Raw genomic sequence first — 22,769 nt, 5'->3', positions numbered from 1 at the left:
AGGCCCTACTCTGACTCTATGTCCTCTGTCTGTTTCTTCTCCTTTGTCCTCTATCCTTCTCTCTCTCTCCTCCAGGCCCAAATCAAATCAAATCAAACTTTATTTGCCGCATGTGCCGAATACAACAAGTGTAGACTTTACCGTGAAATGCTTACTTACAAGCCCTTTACCAACAGTGCAGCTCAAGAAGAAGAACATATTTACCAGGTAGGCAAAAATAAAAAGTTACAATAAAAAGTAACACAATAAGAATAAGAATAACGAGGCTATATACAGGGGGCACCGGTACCGTGTCAGTGTGCAGGGGTACAGGCTAGTTGAGGTAGTCTGTACATGTAGGTGGGGGCAAAGTGACTATGCATAGGTAACAAACAACAGCGAGTAGCAGCAGTGTACAAAGGGGGGGGGGTCATTGTAAATTGTCCGGTGGCGATTTTTATGAATTGTTCAGCAGTCTAATGGCTTGGGGATAGAACCTGTTGAGGAGCCTTTTGGTCCTAGACTTGGCGCTCCGGTACCGCTTGCCTTGCGGTAGCAGAGAAAACAGTCTATAACTTGGGAGACTGGAGTCTCTGACAATTTTATGGGCCGATTATATAGGTACTGGATGTCAGGGAGCTTGGCCCCAGTGATGTACTGGACTGTTCGCACTACCCTCTGTAGCGCCTTACGGTCAGATGCCGAGCAGTTGCCATACCAGGCAGTGATGCAACCAGAAAGGATGCGCTCGATGGTGCAGCTGTAGAACCTTTTGAGGATCTGGGGACCCATGCTAAATCTTTTCAGTCTCCTGAGGGGGAAAAGGTTTTGTCGTGCCCTCTTCACCACTGTCTTGGTATGTTTGGACCATGATAGTTCGTTGGTAATGTGGACACCAAAGAACTTGAAACTCTCGACCCGCTCCACTACAGCCCCGTTGATGTTAATGGGGGCCTGTTTGGCCCTCCTTTTCCTGTAGTCCACAATCAGCTCCTTTGTCTTGCTCACATTGCGGGAGAGATTGCTGTCCTGGCACCACACTGCCAGTTCTCTGACCTCCTCCCTATAGGCCGTCTCATCGTTGTCGGTGATCAGGCCTACTGTTGTGTCGTTTGCAAACTTAATGATGGCGTTGGAGTCGTGTTTGGCCACGCAGTCGTGGGTGAACAGGGAATACAGGAGGGGACTAAGTACACACCCCTGAGGCGCCCCAGTGTTAAGGATCAGCGTGGCAGACGGGTTGTTGCCTACACTTACCACCTGGGGGTGGCCCGTCAGGAAGTCCAGGATCCAGTTGCAGAGGGAGGTGTTTAGTCCCGAGTCCCCTTAGCTTAGTGATGAGCTTCGTGGGCACTATGGTGTTGAACGCTGAGCTGTCGTCAATGAACAGCATTCTCACATAGGTGTTCCTTTTGTCCAGGTGAGAAAGGGCAGTGTGGAGTGCGATTGAGATTGCGTCATCTGTGGATCTGTTGGGGTGGTATGCGAATTGGAGTGGGTCTAGGGTGTCCGGGAGGATGATGTTGATGTGAGCCATGACCAGCCTTTCAAAGCACTTCATGGCTACGGACGTGACCGCTATGGGTCTGTAGTCATTTAGGCAGGTTGTTCTTGGGAACAGGGACTATGGTGGTCTGCTTGAAACATGCTGGTATTACAGACTCAATCAGGGACAATCAGGGATAAAGCAGAATATCCTTCTCGTCGGACTCGTTAAAGGAAAAAGTTTCTCCCATTCCGCGGTGAGTAATCGCTTTTCTGATGACCAGAAGTTATTTTCGGTCATAAGAGACGGTAGCAGCAACATTACGTACACAATAAGTAAAAAAATAAGTTACACAAAACGCAAAAAAGAATAACAAATTGGGAGAATGTAAAACGTTAGCCATGTTCTTCGGCTCCATCGTACACTAGAGGGCCTTCTTTCGAAGTGTGCACTCGTACACTCCCCATCATGGATTTAAAAGCATTGGATTGGTGTAAGCATTGGTTAGAGACACTTTCCACCATTGTTAAATCCATGAGAGGAAGTGTGCAAGAGAAATGCATACTTTGGGCAGAATGGAAGAGAACTGGGACGCTTCCATTGCTCAGTGGGCCTGGAGAAGCTGACTGACAGTGGTGGTGTCCATGGACAATAGACCGGTGGAAATCTGTCCTTTGGTCTGATTTTAGATTTTTGGGTCCAACTGCCGTGTCTTTGTGAGACGCAGAGTAGTTGAACTGATGATCTCTGCATGTATGGTTCCCACCGTGAAGCATGGAGGAGGAGGTGTGATGCTGTGGGGGTGCTTTGCTGATGACACTGTCAGTGATTTATTTAGAATTCAAGGCACACTTAACCAGCATGGCTGCCAGAGAATTCTGCAGCAATACGCCATCCCATCTGGTTTGCGCTTAGTGGGACTATCATTTGTTTTTCAACAGGACAATGACCCTTACATACCAGGCTGTGTAAGGTCTATTTGACCAAGAAGGAGAGTGATGGAGTGCTGCATCAGATGACCTGGCCTCCACAATCACCCGACCTCAACCCAATTGAGATGGTTTGGGATGAGTTGGACTCCAGAGTGAAGGAAAAGCTGCCAACAAGTGCTCAGGGTATGTGGAAAATCCTTCAAGACTGTGTTGGAAAACCATTCCAGGGGAAGCTGGTTGAGAGAATGCCAAGAGTGTGCAAAGCTGTCATCAATGCAAAGGGTGGCTACTTTGAAGAATCTAAAATCTAAAATAGATTTTGATTTGTTTAACACTTTTTTAGTTACTATATGATTCCATATGTGTTATCTTATAGTTTAGATGTCTACACTATTATTCTACAATGTAGAAAATAATAAAAAAGAAACCCTTGAATGAGTAGGTGTGTCCAAACCTTTGACTGGTACTGTACGTTTTACATCAGCCTTTCTTCTGCACTTAATCGAGGGACTGGCACTGCGTAGGAGTGATGCTACCTGTCAGAAGACAATGGGCTGACAGCAAAGCCACCCATGAAGCCACCCACACCATCATCATCATCATCACTTGGCCGGCAGGCAGCAGGCCCATCTCTGGCTCACTCCACCCAGGGAAAATGGACAGTATTTCTGACATCATGAGAAAAATATCTAAACGGGTTTGGCCAAGGATGACAAAAAACTGTCAATCTTCCCCCCTCGAAATGAATGAATCCATCTTGATTTACCATGGCGCTCTTCTCGACTCTCGTTCTCAAAGGGCCTCAAATAGTAACATTTCCAAGTGTGTAAGACAATAGATAAAACATGCAGGTAGCCACGTAGCAGGGGTTTGAGGACACTTCTAGTGTCAGTGAATGACACGAAGCCTGAGTAAAATGGACTCAGTAAGGCATGAAGCTGAGTGAGTAGAAGGTCTGCTGCAGTTCCTCGACTCCGGTGAGAGTCCTGACTGAGTACAGAACAGAACAGAACAGAACAGATGCCTGCTTATCTCTGTAGTGTGTGTCCTCCTGCTGATTCCCCCTCACACACACTGCCTTGACGACTCTTCTCTCAGCCCAAACTCAAACAGTAAATAACCAACTGCACACAGATAGGGCCGTTACGGCAAACAAAAGAGATTTGGGGCTGGGATGGGCTACTGGGGCCTTGTCTCAGGGAAAATGAACAATCTCTCATCGATGCACAGGAGCTAAATCAGCAAATGAAGCCACCGGTGTCTGGCTGGCAGCACTCCATTTTAAGGAGTGGATATGATGGACAGGTAGGGACTGAGAATGGGGGGGGGGGGTGTTGTTGGCAATGTCAGTTGTTTTATTGACGCTTTCATTTATCTCTGTTTGAGTTGTTCTGGTTGGTTTGATTTTCTAGGATCAGATATTTCATTTTGCTGGGGAAAACGTGTTGTTCGGCTTCTAAACAAACACTAGCGCGTGTGAGACTCAGATACTTCATTAGATAACAGGAAAACAAGTTAGTGGTGATCATACGGATCATGTGCACAACAACACACAAATACATTTCTGACTCAAATGAAAATTCCTAATTCGAAGTTGGCAGAGCAAATCAGTCAGATCCACCAAGGTAAGGCACACCTGTGGAATACATAAAACAAAAGTTTTGACATTTCAAAGTGTACTTCAGCTGTGCTTCAGGACCGCATTAGCGCCTTCTCCTGATTTGCACCTGCTGACATTTTGTTCTCTGGAAGTTTCAGGTTTCAATTTAGAAGGATTGTAAAAGGCAAAAAAATGGAATCCTATCACCTTCCTCCGAGATGTACTTGTTTGAGAAACGAGACTTCAAATGTATAATTCACAGAACTAATCCAATTGTCTCACCCCTGTTTTACAGTGTGTGATGTACTACATAATGTATGTCCCAGGCATAGCACTGACTGCCAATGAGACACCATTAGCTGCTGAGCTAACAAGTACGTAAAGTATTGCCTTTCATGCATCAGTATTCTTAATGAAATACTGTAAGCTATAAAGAAAAACCATCCATGCGTTCATAAATGACACACTAGAAAAGATCAATAAAAGAAAGGGATCTAACAAACGATTCTCATTCAAGCCTTCGTTGTGTAGAGCTTGTGGAGCCGTGGCAAAGACTGCAAATACTAAAGAGTCATATTCTGTATCACACACACTGAGATTACCATTAATTACAGACAGTCAATCCACTGATTTATTCTCTACCTCACTCTGTGTTTGCCTTCATTACGGAGATGATGTCTATGGAGGAAACCAATTCAGACCCGGGAGGGTGAGAATGTCCTTCTTGAAGGGACCGGGAAAGGCCAACTGTCGAGCAGTAATCTAGGGTTCAGGGTCTGTCGAGCTGAGTTGATAATCTCTCTCGGTGCGGCACATTGCCAGCCAAAGCGCCACTGAGTTACTGAGTGATGACAGAGCATGACTGGTCGAGGAGATGGGATTCCAGTCACAACGTTTATTCAAGTAGGTTGAGAATGGGTCCACTTCCGCTCACACTTCAACTAGATATAGGAAATATAGTTTTGATCTCCAATAGTCCTCTGACGACCTCGGACATTACCCAATGAGGACTTGACTGCTCGGCAGAACGTCAACGAACCACCCCTTACGGCTAGGGCTACTAGATCCCACTACTGCCACCAAATGTGACAAAGTAAAGACGGACACATTATTACAAAGGCATTTCAACTATTCCCGGCCAATGCAACATATTGTGCTACTACTAAAACTCATAATGAAATTACCACACATCAGAGGGACCTTTGTTAAAAAGCAGAAATGAATACCATGAGATGGTAAGTTCCTGGCTCCCAACATTCTCCACTCCCTAACCCTCCCGGTGCTGTGGAATGAATACTGATGTTGTCATTCCCTCTGACGGAGGGGAAGAGAAATCCCATGGCCCGGTCCAAGGACGTACTCCTTAAACCATAATCGCGGAACATCTCTTATCGGCACTGCTCTACGACATGATTAAAAAGTGGCACCGGGCACTCTAGCTTCTCCACCCGGGATCTCCTCTTTCTCCCTGTCAATCAAACCTGAGCTCTGGCGTGTTTTTTTTAATGTAACCTTTATTTAACTAGGCAAGTCAGTTAAGAACAAATTCTTATTTACAATGATGGCCTTGGAACAGTGGGGTTAACTGCCATGTTCAGAGGCAGAACGACAGATCTTTACCTTGTCAGCTCAGGGATTCGATCTAGCAACCTTTCGGTTACTGGCCCAACACTAACAACTAAGCTACCTGCCGCGCCCACTAGGCTACCTGCCGCCCGGCCGTGTCACGACCGGGCTGTCCAATTAGAACGGCCCGACAATCATTCTCTACCGCTACGCTACACATTAAGGGGTCTCTCCAGAGATCCCTAGCTTTGACATGTTAAGCCCTGGGTATGGAATTGAGGGGGCATGGGAAAAGCTAAGCAGGCAGATTGGTAGATACCACTGATGTGAAGGAGGAGACAAGGAGCAGGGGAAAGTGGTCACTGGTGTTATAGCAGAGGTCTCCAATCTTTGTCCTTGGTGAGGAGCCATAGAAACTGCAAAAGCCCACAGCACTGAAAGGCTCAGGCTCTCATTTCAGACACAGAGCCAGCTCAAGTCAACCAGGATAGGAGCAAAAGGGACGAGTCCAGTAGCAGCCACACATTTACGCATGGATGAAAATAACTAGTTAATCAATGAAGAGGTGAACTAAAACAGAGTGCAGCAGACTCAGCGATTGTGTCGGACAATGGGTTGATTGGTTGGAGACCACTATCTCTGCAGTGGTGGAAGAGGAGGAGCATGTTAGGTGGGGTGTGCAATGCTTGGAAGCAGCAACAGGGTCTCATGGAATGGCGGGGACTGTAAGAGGCAGTGTTGTGTTCGATACTACCTAAAGCGAGACCGATTCAAGACCAAGACCGGAGCAAATCGAGTCCGAGTCAAGACCAAGCCCGGAGGGGGACAAGGGGTCCGAGACCAAGTCAAGACCAGAAAAATGCAAGTCCAATTCAAGACCATGATAGTCATTTTGTCAAATCACCACCATAATATTCAGAACAAGAGAAACACCGAAGAGAAAAAAAGATCCAATCAGGATTTTTCTTTGCCGGTCTCTGGGGAGATAAATCTAGCTAGCTAAGTCAGCCATTGGCTAGGCCATCAGAAGTTAGATAAAGGCATCTGCCATTCAGCTGTATTACGGCAACATTTTTGAGTGACAGTGGAATCCACAAATCACATTTTGACTTAATGGGTGGGACTGTTTTTACAAAAAACGTATGGAAACCTCTGCCTTCTTGAAGGCCAACAGCTCCCCGCACAAGTTAAATTAAGTTTCAAATTATCATCATCTGGTGAGTGGAGCTGTGTTTTTTATTGCAGCGCGCTTGCTGTTATTAGCCATCTCTATGAAAATAACTTATGAGTGTGAAACACTGTTGCATTTAAAGTGCAAATAACAGCATTTCAGCAATATGACATCTTATTAAAATCTGTTTATACACCCCCAGGAAGAATATTACACTTTTTTAAACATTGTCTCACATGCGACTACTTAGACATGGTAATTTTTACATTTTCATAAATTCTTAGTATAGTAAAGCATTTGTGAAAATGCTATAGCAATATAGAGTGTGAAAGCGACCATGTGTTTGGAAAATTAATAGACACTGCACTAAATAAAACCGGGAAAAAAACATCTGTCTTGCCCAGGACCGGAGTCTACGCAGACCGGTGCGCCATAGCCAATCAGAGCTACAGTAGACCTTTATACCAACAAGCCATTTGCCACACGGGCCTGCCATCATTCACTTTAAACTGGACTCTGTGTTTACAGGCAGTTGTAACAGCACTACTTTAGATCATAAGAATGCATTCGCCAAAAGCCACAAGATACACCTGAATAGACTTCTGCAAAGATGTAAACACCATGGGAGTCCACTTACATTTGGGAACTTTACAGTCCTATTGATCAAACAACCCTGAAAAGGTTGGATCTCTCTCCGTCAGTTATGCACATCAACGACTACAAGAACAACTAATGACAGCCAGATCAAGATGAGCTAAAATCTAACAAAGGAACATTAGATAAACCCTCTCAAACCTTTTTCCCTAGTTGGCCGTCAAAATTGCACTGATAAACGATGGGGAATTGTAGCCTCCTCTTCCTTCTGCAGCTTCCCTGCCAATGCATGCTTGTCCCAACCAAGCACGCTAACTGGCTAAAATTGTCTAGCAAGCTACTTCCAGACCCAACTGAAAGAACACCTCACTCTGATCATTTTACTCAACGTAACAGAGCTGGTTAGGCTGTTTACATGTTCTCTAGAGTGTTCTTCACTAAGTATTACTTTTTTCGGTCAACGTTTGCTGACACAGGTCATATTCAGCAGGTGTTGCGAGTCGTTAAATTCATCAGTTGTTCTGCTCTCAGGCACGCTCAGAGTGCTCTGAGAGTGGAGTAGATACCCAAAGTGAATTTGCTTGCTACATAAATAGATACACTAGCCTATTAGCCATGTTATGACTGACTTGTGATCATTGCCCTTGCTAGTTTGATTGTGTTGACATTCCCAGCCTTAGTTACATTTGTCCGTTTGTACCAGACCAGCTGTGATTTACAACCTGATAGCAATATTTTGGGGGATTTCTCTATTGTACTACATGATAATTGATCCGTCGTATACCTCCACTACACTACTAGTATGTCCTTTCAGAATCACAAACCTGGCACACAATAAAGGCCTATAGGTTCGCCACTACGCAAACGTCTATAATAGATATAAACACTGTTAAATTACTGTATTAATGTTTCAAGAAAGGAGTGTAAGCTGTTAATTCAGAGTTTTTTTACTCCGCTGGAGTGAGTCCTCACTGTCGGAGACCAAGTCAAGACCTAGTACAAATGTATCCGACACAGAGACAAGAACGAGACTCAATATGTGGTCTCGAGACCGGTTTCAAGTACTAAAATACTGCTGAGGTGGACACACACAAACACACTCATTTTGTTGTTCAGATTATTTTATAGTTGTATTGTTTGTATATCGTTGTATTTTAAATTTGTTCTGTTCTTGTCTATCAGTTTTTTGTTACTTGTCGTGTTTTGTGTGGACCCCGGGAAGAGTAGCAGCTGCTTCTGCTATTCTTCCAAATAAACAAGAAACATCACCAAACAAATCACACTAATTGTTAAAAGCTACATGAGAAAGGGTGTCCAATTTGTTTGCTATGGATTGGCCAGGGTAAACTACCCTCATCCCCAGGCGGTGTGTGAGACTGGTGCCATATAGATTCCTTCCAAATGTCTAATGTACTAACTACAACACGCACATAGGCAGACTTCTTATGTCACACCAATGGGGTCTCTGTGTCAGTCATTGACAATGGGGTACATTCAAGTCCTGAATTCCTTGGAGGACTATAAAAAAATCTATTTGGCTAAGATTCAGAGGGAGAGAGCGTATTGATGTTTGGGGGAAAAAATGCAGATTCACAAATCAAAGTGATGGGAGTGAGAGGCACTCTGGGCTATTTCAGGAAAAAAAGATTTAACAGTGGTGTACCAATAATCAATCCTTTCAATGTTCGATTGCAAGACCGCCCAACAGGAGAAATTAGTATTGCAGGAATAAACTAATATCACAAACTTCGATTCAGAAGCTCAGATGGAGGTTTGCCGTCCATTGGTATGATCAATATTCAACTCTTCACTGTATCCTGATGGAATAGTATGCATTATGCTATCATATATGAGCAAGATTGCTCCTCCATCCACTATTCACAGCCCAAATCGTCACGTGAAGATGTACAGTAGAGAAACTTTGCTGGGAGTCAAATTATAGCAAGATAAATCATTGGTATGCCGCATGCGACAACTGATAATGATGGCAATGTTCACTTTCCATTTCATGATCAATTAAAGAGCCTAGGCTTTGAAGTTCACTGTACATTGACACAGGGCTTTGGGGTAGTTCTTTAGAAATATGAACATTCAAGTTTATAGTGTGTGTGTGTGTGTGTGTGTGTGTGTGTGTGTGTGTGTGTGTGTGTGTGCGCGCGCGAGCGTCTTTTGTCTGTGCCTGATTGTGCTGAGTAGGGTCGACAGCGGTGCTTCCTGTATTTTCTTGATATGATATGAATATTCAGGATGTCTAATTTCACACTGGGTGACCATACAGAGCTAGAACTGTGTTAACTTGTTTCTGCAGGAGGCCCGTATCTCTGTAACACCGTTGAGCCACCAGCTCCAAGTATCAAAGACACAGTCCTGGCAGTGGCAGCCGGAATATAAAGTGAAAGGTCTGTTTTAAAGAAGGAGAACCGTTCAATTGATGTGTATTTCTTATACAGTCGCCTAGTTCTCTAGTTCTCCCAAGAAGTAAACAAAGGCACTAAAAGCTGTATTCAAGTGCTGCTTAAACTGATCCTCAGAGTTGACTAGAAGACTGTACAGGTCATTCTAAAAAGGTTGCTGTCTTTCTAGAGCTCTGATACCCGGCTCGAGTCTGACGGGGCCCCGACATTGTACATCGGGTTAGGGCCGGGTAGGGTCTGTTTCTTCATCAATAACTAGGGTACAGGTAAGGCTCGGGTATCACTAAATTGATCAGTAACATTTTGAAGCTAAGCCATTTGCTCCTGCTCTGCTGCACAGTACAGTCATATCTGACTAAGATCATAACATGGAGTCAGAGGTCATTAAACCTCATTAAATATCATTATTTGTATTATCATTTTTTAATTAGAATGTTACTTGAGTTTTGTCAGAGTTTAGAATGACCAAAAGTAGCTAAGAGCTAACTGCTCTATCATGTCTCTTCATTTATTGAGCAGAGACGGAGATACTTTTGAGGAGATGGGAAACTCCACTGGAATCGTATTAACACCGTACACATTGTGTACGTTGTCCATGCTATGCCAATGGGCAGCGCAGTGCATTCTGGGCAATTCTGGGACAAGGAGAGCTCTCCTTCAAGGAGTGAATGGTTGTCAATTGGGCGCTAGCTTAAAAACCCAACATTAGCATGAATTTCGTCAACAAGAAGTACAACATAACAAATATTTTCCAAGATGTGAGATAATTAACTTGCTATCTGTAATATTGTATAGCTTTGGAATCATGACATTACGTAAACTACTTTTTCAACCACACCCGTTGCTGACAACTGTATAAAATCGAGCACACAGCCATGCAATCTCCATAGACAAACATTTGCAGTAGAATGGCCCGTACTGAAGAGCTCAGTGGCTTTCAACGTGGCACCGTCATAGGATGCCACCTTTCCAACAAGTCAGTTCGTCAAATCTCTGCCCTGCTAGAGCTGCCCCGGTCAACTGTAAGTGCTGTTATTGTGAAGTGGAAACATCTAGTAGCTACAACGGCTCAGCTGCGAAGTGGTAGGCCACACAGAACGGGACCGCCCAGTGGTGAAGCGTGTAGCGTGTAAAGATCCTCTGCCTCAGTTGCAACACTCACTAACGAGTTCCAAGCTGCCTCTTGAAGCAACGTCAGCACAATAACTGTTCGTCGGGAGCTTCATGAAATGGGTTCCCATGGCCTAACAGCCACACAAAATCCTAAGATCACCATGTGCAATGCCAAGCTTCGGCTGGAGTGGTGTAAACCTCACCGCCATTGAACTCTGGAGCAGTGGAAACACGTTCTCTGGAGTGATGAATGACACTTCACCATCTGGCAGTCCAACGGACAAATCTGGGATTGGAAGATGCCAGGAAAACGCTACCTGTCCCAATGCTGTTTTTCATGGTTCGGCCTAGGCCCCTTAGTTCCAGTGAAGGGAAATCTTAACACTAAAGACGTACAATGACATTCTAGATGATTCTGTGCTTCCAACTACGGCTGGGCGATATGGCCAAATCTCATATCCCGATATAGGTCATTTCATATCCCAATAACGATACATATCACGATACACCACATTTTCTTTAAATTCAATTTATAAATAGTTTATATAAAATGAAAAGGCCTAATTCCTTTTAGATTTTGAATTATACTCAACAAATAAAAAGGTCATTACTCATATTTGATTCTTTATTTTATTTAGAACTTGTGCAACAATTAAGCATGAAACAAAATATCAAATATGAATGTATAAAATCTAAAATGGTAAATAGAAAACACTTCAACTATAGTTGCAAAGAAAATAAATATAAATATTTTGGGGGGGGCTTGCCTGTTTTGCATGTTATTTTGGCATTAATACGTGTCACATATCAATTTGCATTTGGTACCTTGGGTCGAGTGTTAGCACCAACTCACGAAACCCCCGTTTCTCGACCGTGTAAATTGGGGCCATGTCTTTGCAGAGGTAAGTTGTAACGGCAGTTGTTATCACCTTCCATCTTCATGATTCTTTGCCATATGTGATTCTTTGACGTACTGTTTGAGGTCAGGGCCCTGCACAGAACCCTGACCTCAACCCCATCGAACACCTTTGGGATGAATTGGAACGCCGACTGTGAGCCAGGCCTAATTGCCCAACATCAGTGCCTGAATTCACTAATGCCTTTGTGGATGAATGGATGCAATTCCCCGCAGAAATATTCCAAAATTTAGTAGAAAGCCTTCCCAGAAATGTGGAGGCTGTTATAGCAGCAAAAGGGGGTCCAACTCCATATTAATGCGCATGATTTTGGGATGAGACTTTGACGAGCAGGTGTCCACATACTTTTGGTCATGTGGTGTTCTTTTGAGGAAAATAGACACGTTTCTCGACTCACACCCTGACTTTGAGAAGGGATCGCATGATGATTAGCTTAGCAACCGCGTGACTCAGCATGACAACGTGAACGTGATTGGTCAACAGTCTGCTGGGTGGGGTGTTATACGTTCCTACATTCATTGCCCAATGGGATTCCTATCTCCTCCTTTCTCTAATATATCTGGCAGAGCAGGCAGAGCAGCCCAAGCGGAGCGATCGAGTGACAGACATACAGGAGCAGTTAATGGATTTACTAACGGAGGAAGTTCTTTCTGATTTAGAGTTTCGGGCAGGGCCGGTCCTCACATTTGGCAGAAGCATTCGGGCCTGGGTAGTGTAGGGACTGAAAGTTGCAGGCATGGGTAGGGCTCGGGCTTAAAATGTATTCCCGTGCAGGGCTCTGTCTTTCCTCTTTCATCCTTCTATCTATAGGGCAAACTAACATACAGTGTATCCCCAATATAAGGTGCAAGGTAAGGGCTTGCTGTATTGTGCCCAGAAAATAAACTATGAATTTATAGTCAAATCAGAGCCATATATAGATCTCTATTCATGCATTATTTTCAAATGTAAAACTGACTATTTTGAGTGGATGGTCGATCTTTAAACAGCTCCATTAGTTCATGGCAACAAGTTACAAATCAGGGATCTTTCTGTCATTGAAATCCTAAGCGTTTTTTCATGCCAACTAAGTCCAAACAGTGTAAAAAATCATAGATGCATTTAAAAATATATAATAATACTTTTCGGGATGTTAAAATGCTTTCAGTGTTAACTTAAACAACTAAAACCAGCTATAAGCTGGTAGAAAATATAATGAACCTATATTTGTGTTTATAATATAATATTTGAGAACTAACAATCACCTAAATAAAATCTAGACAGTCAGGATGAATTTTAAATGCCAAAACAATGAATTTAACTGTATTTATTTTACATGGTTTTGTAGAATTGCAGGAAAATTAAAAAAATGTCTCTACACCACCAAGATGGTGGTCTCTAAAATACTCTAAACTTCAGCCATACAGATGGCCCAACCACACCCATAGAAAAAAACCTGCAAATCTATTTTCGTTAAAATATTCACAAAGAAACCTACTGCCACAAGGAAAACAACCATAGACTCCTGTCTTGGACATACTAGGTGTAACAGTACAGCTTCCATCCCTCTCCTCGCCCCAACTTGGGCTCGAACCAGGGACCCTCTGCACACATCGACAACAGCCACCCTCGAAGCATCGTTATCCATCGCTCCACAAAAGCCGCGGCCCTTGCAGAGCAATGGGAAGAACTACTTCAAGGTCTCAGAGCGAGTGACGTCACCGATTGAAACGCTATTAGCACGCACCCCGTTAACTAGCTAGCCATTTCACACCGGTTACATAGGACCAGGAGTTTTTCTTGAGCATGAAGAAAAAACTATCATCCCTAGTTAGTTAAAGGCTATAACATGGGCCAAGAGATGTTCAGTTCACATGGTCAGGGAAAACTCCTGTCCATGCAAAGCATGTATGATGTATTATTATGTATTATGTACCACTGCCATAATCGACTACAGTATTTCACAGTCAAAAACGAAATCCATATTAATTGAACACCTCTGAAATAAAAAGTTAATTACAGATTATTAGGACTGTGTGCCGCAGAATATGATTCCTTAATAGTTTGCAACTTGAATATGTTATTGATTGCAGAGGAAATGAAAACACATTGCTGAATAGTATTGAAGTTGAGGTTATGGCAAACGCAGATCATTTGTCTATGTCAATGTACTATAGGGAAATTAAACATCCACATGCCTCGTGCGAATGCCCAAGACTCAGGAGAGCCCACATCAGAGCCAATTTGCATCGGACGCCTTTGAAATGTGATGCACTGCTCAGTAAGTCTTGGTGAGGTGCCTACTGGCTATCCAGTTCAATGCTACAGGACACAGAATCAATATGTCTCGCATCTTAACATAGCAGATCCCACATGTGAACGCTTTCAGACGTTGAGTTCATTGATCACATACCTGTGTGCGTAAGGCTGTCGCAAATATGAAACACAGAAACAACAAGATGAGATCCAGCCATGGTGACGTATCTGTTACTATAACATAGCATATGTAGATAAGTTATAATTAGGCTATATAACATGTTTAAGTTGATTGTTCCACAGGTGTGACTGAGACCCAAGTGACCCAGCCGGTAGTCTCTATTCTGCTCCTATCTATCACAGTCATCAGTGGTCGACATGGACTTTTATGGACCGTCTTAGAAAGCCAGTCATCCTGGCTGAATCCTTTCATAGAGCACACTCACAGCTTTCAGATCATTGCAAGTTAATTAATTAATATTTCAAATCTCTTCAAAGCCTGAAGCGGCCAGTCCCAATTGCTAATATTGGAATGAGCTTTGGAAACAAAAAGTAATTATGCAGCAGTAGAAAGATCTATTTGCTACAAACTCAAACTCCCTTTTATGTCCTCCCTAATAGCATTTCTATCAAATGTATAAAGGGCCCAGAGTTTTTCCTGACAACGTGACCTGACCAGGTAAACTATAGGGTCCCAAGTTTTTCACTGGTCAGGTCATGTGGTCTGGAAAAACTCTTGGCTCTACACTCGCCACAGGTTCGCAGAGTTTACCTGACTGACAAAGTTTTAAAGCACATTTCCATTAGCTGACTCATAAGCTTCTCAAGCAGAATTTGTCCCCTGGGTAATCTTCGGATTGTCAAATGCCTTGAAAGTGGCCCTTGAAGTTAAATGTTGTGAATGATTGTCCTTGTCTCAATTCTGTAGAGATCACCTTCCATCAGATGGTGAACAATGGATGCAGCAGGCCTGTTAACCTTCACTACACTAGGGAGTTGTGCCTCAGTGTCCAATCCATCAATTGATCAAGCATTCAATGAGATCATGCATCTTACTTCACTTTTCTGTCAGCCGGTGCAAATTGCAACAACACACAGGTGTTTGCTCAGGCAGTCATTCAGCAGAGGAAGAGCTGAAAACTTCATTTGGATTTTGGGGCTGTAGCTGTTTACCTTAACATCGTTATACTCTGAGGAATTATTGGGGAATATTTCCCAAAAACTATTTCCTGTGTGCAGCACTTTGGTAATGAAAGCTTATGCAGATACTCCAAGGATGCCCCATTCAACCTTGGAGAGTCTCCGCTAGTGCACAAATGGTGGTCAGAGAGTTGGACCTGGGGCCATTAAGATGCAGTGTCAAACATGAGGGACAGTGTTAGTGTACCCTTGAGCAAATTACTCCACCTGAAATTCAACAGCAAACAAACCAGGCAGAATGAATATGATAAATGTGACCTATGGGAGGTGTCGGCTATTCAAATAGATAAATCATCTCTGGATAAAAAGGGCCATATTTAATGCATACAGGATGCATGCAGTGTGTGTGTGTGTGTGTGTGTGTGTGTGTGTGTGTGTGTGTGTGTGTGTGTGTGTGTGTGTGTGTGTGTTTGCATGCGGTGCATACCTGCATGTGTGTGTGCGTGTGTGTGTGTGTGTGTGTGTGTGTGTGTGTGTGTGTGTGTGTGTGTGTGTGTGTGTGTGTGTGTGTGTGTGTGTGTGTGTACCTGCATGTGGGTGCAAGTCCATGTGTGTTTTCAGCAGGCTGCCAGAGAGAGGGGTATGCGGATGGCTGGCTAAATGAACTCAGACAGATGTTGAGCACGATAGAGCTGGGCCCTGCCCACTTAGAGGAAATGGGACTTTGTTAAGGACTAGTGACTGTCACTCTGTCCCTAACTGTTCAGGGGAGAGTGGGTGATGATAATTAACCTTCAACACAATCATCCCGGATAACTGGGGAGGAAGGTCATGGGCACCCCGTGTGGGCCTCACGTCCAGTACAGCGCACGCACACACACGTATGAACACACACACACACACACACACACACACACACACACACACACACACACACACACACACACACAGGCACGTGCCTACACATGCAGGTATGCACCGCATGCAAACACACACACACACACACACACACACACACACACACACACACACACACACATATCCTGGCAGTTGTAGATTATCCATCTCAATTTAACGCTAAGAAAAGCCCATGTTTTCAGAACTCAGAGATGTGGCTTTTCTTCCCTGGCTGAAGGCAGGACTTCAGCCATGAAATAGTGTAGTAAGACACCAAAGCCCTAATATGTCTAATTGGTAGACTCTAGTTGCTCTACAATTAGTTTGATGAAATGTAGAGCAGGGATTTCCAAATGGTGGCTGGTGAGTCAAGGCTAAATCCGGGATTGTGGTTATGGTTAGGAAAATGATTGTTTCTCTTTGAGGGAGAGTAGGAACTCTTGAATGGCTTTAGGTAAGCCCCAAATCCCAATGCAAAAAAGGTTTTGGAAATGGATTAGGAGTATGTACACAAAGGTGCACAAATGTAGTCCAGAAGGGGGTGCCAAATAGCCTCCTAAACCACCAACTAACACCCCTGAGCATGCACCCACACTCTCTCTCTCTCTCTCTCTCTCTCTCTCTCTCACACACTCACACACACACACACACACACACACACACACACACACACACACACACACACACCTGTCGGAGTTCAATCAAGCAATTCAAACAGATTAATTTGATTGACAATATCCTGCAACATATTTGTCTCCCTTATTCTAAACCTTCAATCATCAGATAAGTGGATGGAATAGATGTAGCAAGGGAATGTCATATACCGTATGAGGCTCTCAGCAACTGCAAAACACAACAATATAAACTAATCAATGAATGAATCAGTGAATGCCAATCAAATCAATCAATTACTCTAGCTAATTAATATCTTATTCTAACTCAGAAGGAGTTGACATTCATCAGAACCTTGTGAGCATAGAGGCTGTCACAGGTGAGGCTTCCTGTGGTCAGGGCTACTTTTTTTGGAAAGGGGGGGGTCACTGACAGTCACTCAATTAGCCCATGTCACCAAACATTTTTAGATTGGTAAATTAGCTATCTAAACCTCATCTGCAAATGACTGACCGGGCCCTGACCTCCAGGGGGCCCCCACTGGTTTTGTTAGTCACTCTGACTCAGATATCATATTAACATGGCACCAGTCATGGCAGAATATGCAGAATTGCAGGAGATTAGCTTTTAAACTGCAAAAATGTCTCTCCGCCCCATGGTAAAATGTGTAAATTGCAGAACATTTGCTGAAAAATTGCTAATATTTCTCTCTACCCTATGGCAAAATGAGTAAAATGCATGAAGTTAGCTATAATACAACTGCAACATTTTCTCTACGCCCCATGGCAAAAGGTGTAGAATTGCAGGAAATTAATTTTAAAACATTTTTTAAATGAAAAAAATGTTTTGCCAGCAAGGTGGGGCCCCCAACCAAATCTCAATTAGGGCCCCCGAAAGGCTAGGGCGGCCCTGTCTATGGAAATCTTCCCTGAATGACACTTGTATCCCAAAGATAGACAGTTTGTCTTCCAACCAATATTGTGGCTGGAATTTTCCTTCGATTTTTTTTTTTTTTTTTTACTTTATAGTAGATATATGATATGCCTTCATGCCCCAAACATCAAATTGGCTTAGTCTAACTCAGTTTAAAACCCCATGTAGGTTACATTACAAAAGCACAAATGCAACAATTTACTTTTCAGAGAGGATAGGTGTGTGAGGCAATTCCTATAGGAAAACACTTGATAAACTTAATTCACCATAATTGAGATAGAAAAAAATACATAGGGAATGAATGAATGAGGGGGGGGGGCAGATAAATCAGGTTATTCAATTGACGCAACGCAGACCCCATGGCACATTTGAGGGACCGATAAGGCATCTTGCATAGGCTATGGACATTACACGATGTGGTTTTATATTCTCAATGAACCCTATTAACCGTAAACAATACATAATGAAAGTCAATAGCCTACCATTCCTCAAAATGATTATCTCAGAGGAGCAGTACACAAGCAGTCATTGTAGACTTGTACACTTTCTTACCTGGCTCTTCAACATCAATCGACGTTTTTGCTGTTTTAGCAGTGCTTCTCCTTATATCTCTTTTGTTTTTTTCTCCTTATGGAACAGGTGTAGACTCGGTTGGCTTTAGCGGTAAGGAAAACACGGCAGCAGTTTGTGCAATGCAATCCCCAGTTTTCTATAGCAATGCGCTTTCGCGGGTAGCCCTTAATATGGGGTAGCCTCTTGCACGCTGGTATAGGGAGAGAAATAACCTGCTATATGCGCGTATCGACCATGCTACTCACTCAATAACCATTTAAAAATCGGTCCTCTTTCCGTATATCCTTGCGGTAACAGTTATATGGGGCATTGATTCGTTCTCTTATATCCGCATCCAAAATAGTTGGAAATTATCCTCTACTTTTCTTTTAAGAAAATGAGTGGTATATTCCTCCAAATGTGAACAATTGTCCTTTCCTTAGAGTACTTTCTTGCCTTGAAATTGACAAGTAGCTTGAATTTATTTCAGCCTATCTTATTCAGTTTATTCTCAAGAAAAAAATAGGGCTCTCCCTCCTTCCCTTTGCTCCTGCGGCCGACCGACCGTAGTTGAAAATGCTTTACCACAGCTTGAGCTTCAGGGAGGGTACGGAACGCAATGCATCCAAATGTCAACGGTTAATTAAATCTCTCGAAATCTTGATCAAGCATTTACCGAATAAGCAATCTCAAATTTCGTTTTTAAGAATCGAATGGACATCAAGTGCCATCCGGAACGATGCTGGAGAAAGACGCCGCTGTAAAGTGAAGTCCCTCTCACACTAGCTTTTGGTGCCTTACTACAGTACATCCAATGTTAAAGGAACCAGCACTTGTTTCTGTGCAGTGAGTTTACAGGTGCATCACTATACAGCCTATGGAGTGTAATCCCAGCGAGCACATTTGGTTCCTTGGAAGTTGTGAGAACGTACGTGTTTGGTTTCCCATTAGTTCTGGGAACGAAGGAAGCCATGCGTTTCCTGACTGGCAAAACTGAATGTTTCTTAAACGTTCCGAGAACATCAGTCAAAAATGTAGCCTTAGGTAGCAGGGAGGTTCTGAAAATGTTTAAATACTGTTCCCTGAAAGTTTTCCTGGGAGATTTTATTATCATTATGAGAAAGGAAATTATAGGCTATCTGAAAATAATTATATAACTTTCTGGAAACATTAGCTAAAGGTTGTGAATGTTTTGAATGAAATGTAAAGGTTATTTTGAAGTTTTTGAATAACTTAAAACTTTCACTGAATGTTTCAATTAGACTTTTATTTTTATATATATTTTTTTAGATAGACCAGCTTTAATATTGCCCCCCCCCCTATAAATGTTTTTGTAAATATATTATTTTAAATATATATATATTTTTATATATAATTATTTTTATAGATGTTTTTTCCCCTTCTTTATTATTTTCCCCTAACCCTACCACCACTCCCCTTATTGGAGTAAACTAATGGATAGCAATGCATAGGCTTCCACTTCCAGCTTATACATACTACATCAATTTCACGGACAGTATATATTTCCAATAGTTATGTATTGATTGTTTTAGTCCCAGCCTTCAGCTACCCTCATCTATCTCTGAATACCATCCCGTTTAGATTTGTAGCTGTCATATATTTTCCCACTGTGCTGTGCTCTTTCACATAAGTTCTGAATCTTTCTATTCACATAGTTTCTACATATTGTCAATTAAAAATGTACACCTTCACTAAGAGTATTATGGCGGCGAGTTTTACACCACTTCAGCCGACGCTTGGCATTAAGCATGATGATCTTAGGCTTGTGTGCGGATGCTTGGCCATGGAAACCCATTTCATGAAGCTCCCGACGAACAGTTGTTGCGCTGACGTTGTTTTTTCAAAGGCAGTTTGGAACTCGGTAGTTAGTCTTGCAACCAAGGACAGATAATTTTTTTACGCGCTACGCTCTTCAGCAGTCAGCGGTCCCGTTCTGTGCGCTTGTGTGGCCAATCACTTCTAAGCCGTTTGCTCCTAGATGTTTCCACTTCACAATAACAGCACTTACAGTTGACCGGGGCAGCTCTAGCAGGTCAGAAATTTGACAAACTGACTTATTGTAAAGGTGGCATCCTATGACGGTGCCACATTAAAAGTAACTGAGCTCTTCAGTAAGAGCTCAGTTACTTTTACACTGCCAATGTCTGTCTATGGAGATTGCATGGCTGTGTGCTCGATTTTATACACCTGTTTTTTAAACACCTATCATAATAACCGAATATAGCCTATTAAGCTGCATATATAGAGAAAGCATGCCAACATATAGGCCCTGAATGACCCCAATGTATTTAAAAACTCCTCCCTAGTTTATTTCTGACTAATTTCGGGCTTTGGGTACTTTTGTGTTCCAGTTCCTTGTATTTGGGGATTTATTATTTCATAAATTGTCCTAGTTTTTATGTATTTATAAATAATATACAGTTGAAGCCGGAAGTTTACATACACTTAGGTTGGGTTGAACCACTCCACAAATTTCTTGTTAACAAAATATAGTTTGGGCAAGTCGGTTAGGACATCTACTTTGTGCATGACACAAGTAATTTTTCCAACAATTGTTTACAAATAGATTATTTCATTTATAATTCACTGTATCACAATTCCAGTGGGTCAGAAGTTTATATACACTAAGTTGACTGTGCCTTTAAACAGCTTGGAAAATTCCCGAAAATTATGTCATGGCTTTAGAAGCTTCTGATAGGCTAATTGACATAATTTTAGTCAAGAGGTTTACCTGTGGATCTATTTCAAGGCCTACCTTCAAACTTAGTGCCTCTTTGCTTGACATCATGGGAAAATCAAAAGAAATCAACCAAGACCTCAGGAAAAAAATTGTAGACCTCCACAAGTCTGGTTCATCCTTGGGAGCAATTTCCAAACGCCTGAAGGTACCACGTTCATCTGGGACCACGCAGCCGCCATACCGCTGAGGAAGGAGACGCATTCTGTCTCCTAGAGATGAATATACTTTGGTGTGAAAAGTGCAAAGAAATCCCAGAACAACAGCAAAGGACCTTGTGAAGATGCTGGAGGAAACAGAGACAAAAGTACCTATATCCACGGTAAAATGAGTCCTATATCGACATAGCCTGAAAGGCCGCTCAGCAAGGAAGAAGCCACTGCTCCAAAACCACCATAAAAAAGCCAGACTACGGTTTGCAACTACACATGTGGACAAAGATGGTACTTTTTGGAGAAATGTCCTCTGGTCTGATGAAACAAAAATAGAACTGTTGGGCCATAATGACCATCATTATGTTTGGAGGAAATAGGGGGAAGCTTGCAAGCAGAAGAACACCATTCCAACCGTGAAGCATGGTGGTGGCAGCATCATGTTGTGGGGGTGCTTTGCTGCAGGAGGGACTGGTGAACTTCACAAAATAGATGGCATCATGGGGGAAGAAAATAATGTGGATATATTGAAGCAACATCTCAAGACATCAGTCAGGAATTTAAAGCTTGGTCGCACATGGGTCTTCCAAATGGACAATTTTATTTACCTTTATTTAACTAGGCAAGTCAGTTAAGAACAAATTCTTATTTTCAATGATGGCCTAGGAACAGTGGGTTACAAAGTCAAGGTATTGGAGTGGCCATCACAAAGCCCTGTCTTCAATCCTATAGAAAATTTGTGGGCAGAACTGAAAAAGCGTGTGCGAGCAAGGAGGCCTACAAACCTAAGCTGTTTCACCACCGTCTTCAGTCCACCATCCAATTAGACATGTAATAACACAGCTACTTAGGTTAACTGTTTTGACCTCCAAGCACAGTTTATGCATACAAACCCCATTTATTTTTTGTGTCATGATGTCAGTGAGATTCAAACCCATGATCTTCTGTTCACTATCAATGGAATTAGTCCACTGTGCCACCAGGATAGAGCTTGCTTTAAGTAAAACCATGAGGAAACTTGCAGAAAACATTTTGCTGAAGTACTGAAATTCCCACAGAAAAACATTGTTTCTTAACGTTCTTGGAACAATTTGAGAACATGACTTTAAATAGAACCATGAGGAAACCTGCAGGAAACATTATGCTGAAGTACTGAAATTCACACAGAAAAACGTTTATTTTAACGTTCTGAGAACATAACTTTAAAAATAACCATTAGGAAACTTGTAAAGGGAAAGGGAGATACCTACCTTCTGTATTTAACCGAATTGCTCCTTTGGCCGTCTCTCCTTCCAGTTCTCTGCTGCCAATGACCAGAACGAACTACAAAAATCTCTGAAACTGGAAAAACACTTATCTCCCTCACTAGCTTTAAGCACCAGCTGTCAGAGCAGCTCACAGATCACTGCACCTGTACATAGCCCATCTATAATTTAGCCTAAACAACTACCTCTTCCCCTACTGTATTTATTTATTTTGCTCCTTTGCACCCCATTATTTATATTTCTGCTTTGCACTTTCTTCCACTACATATCTACCATTCCAGTGTTTTACTTGCTATATTGTATTTACTTTGTGTTGTTGTATGTATTAAACTGCTTTGCTTTATCTTGGCCAGGTCGCAATTGTAAATGAGAACTTGTTCTCAACTTGCCTACCTGGTTAAATAAAGGTGAAATAAATAAATAAGTAAAACCCAACCCCTCTAAATCAGAGAG

General features: G+C 42.6%; 1 protein-coding gene across 1 annotated transcript in view; it reads right to left on the bottom strand.

The window, feature by feature from the left end:
• The window catches only part of LOC123729216 (glutamate receptor ionotropic, kainate 4), a 494,511-nt gene extending 475,554 nt beyond the window's left edge, over nt 1-18,957 (bottom strand). The window contains exon 1 of the mRNA XM_045703471.1: nt 18,142-18,957. The gene's annotated coding sequence lies outside the window, so the exon portion shown is untranslated. The remainder of the gene's footprint in view (nt 1-18,141) is intronic.
• Nucleotides 18,958-22,769: the final 3,812 nt, after the last annotated feature.

Source organism: Salmo salar, chromosome ssa20 (genome assembly GCF_905237065.1).
Source record: "Salmo salar chromosome ssa20, Ssal_v3.1, whole genome shotgun sequence".
Taxonomy (NCBI): Eukaryota; Metazoa; Chordata; class Actinopteri; order Salmoniformes; family Salmonidae; genus Salmo; species Salmo salar.
This window is presented reverse-complemented; position numbering and strand designations above follow the sequence as displayed.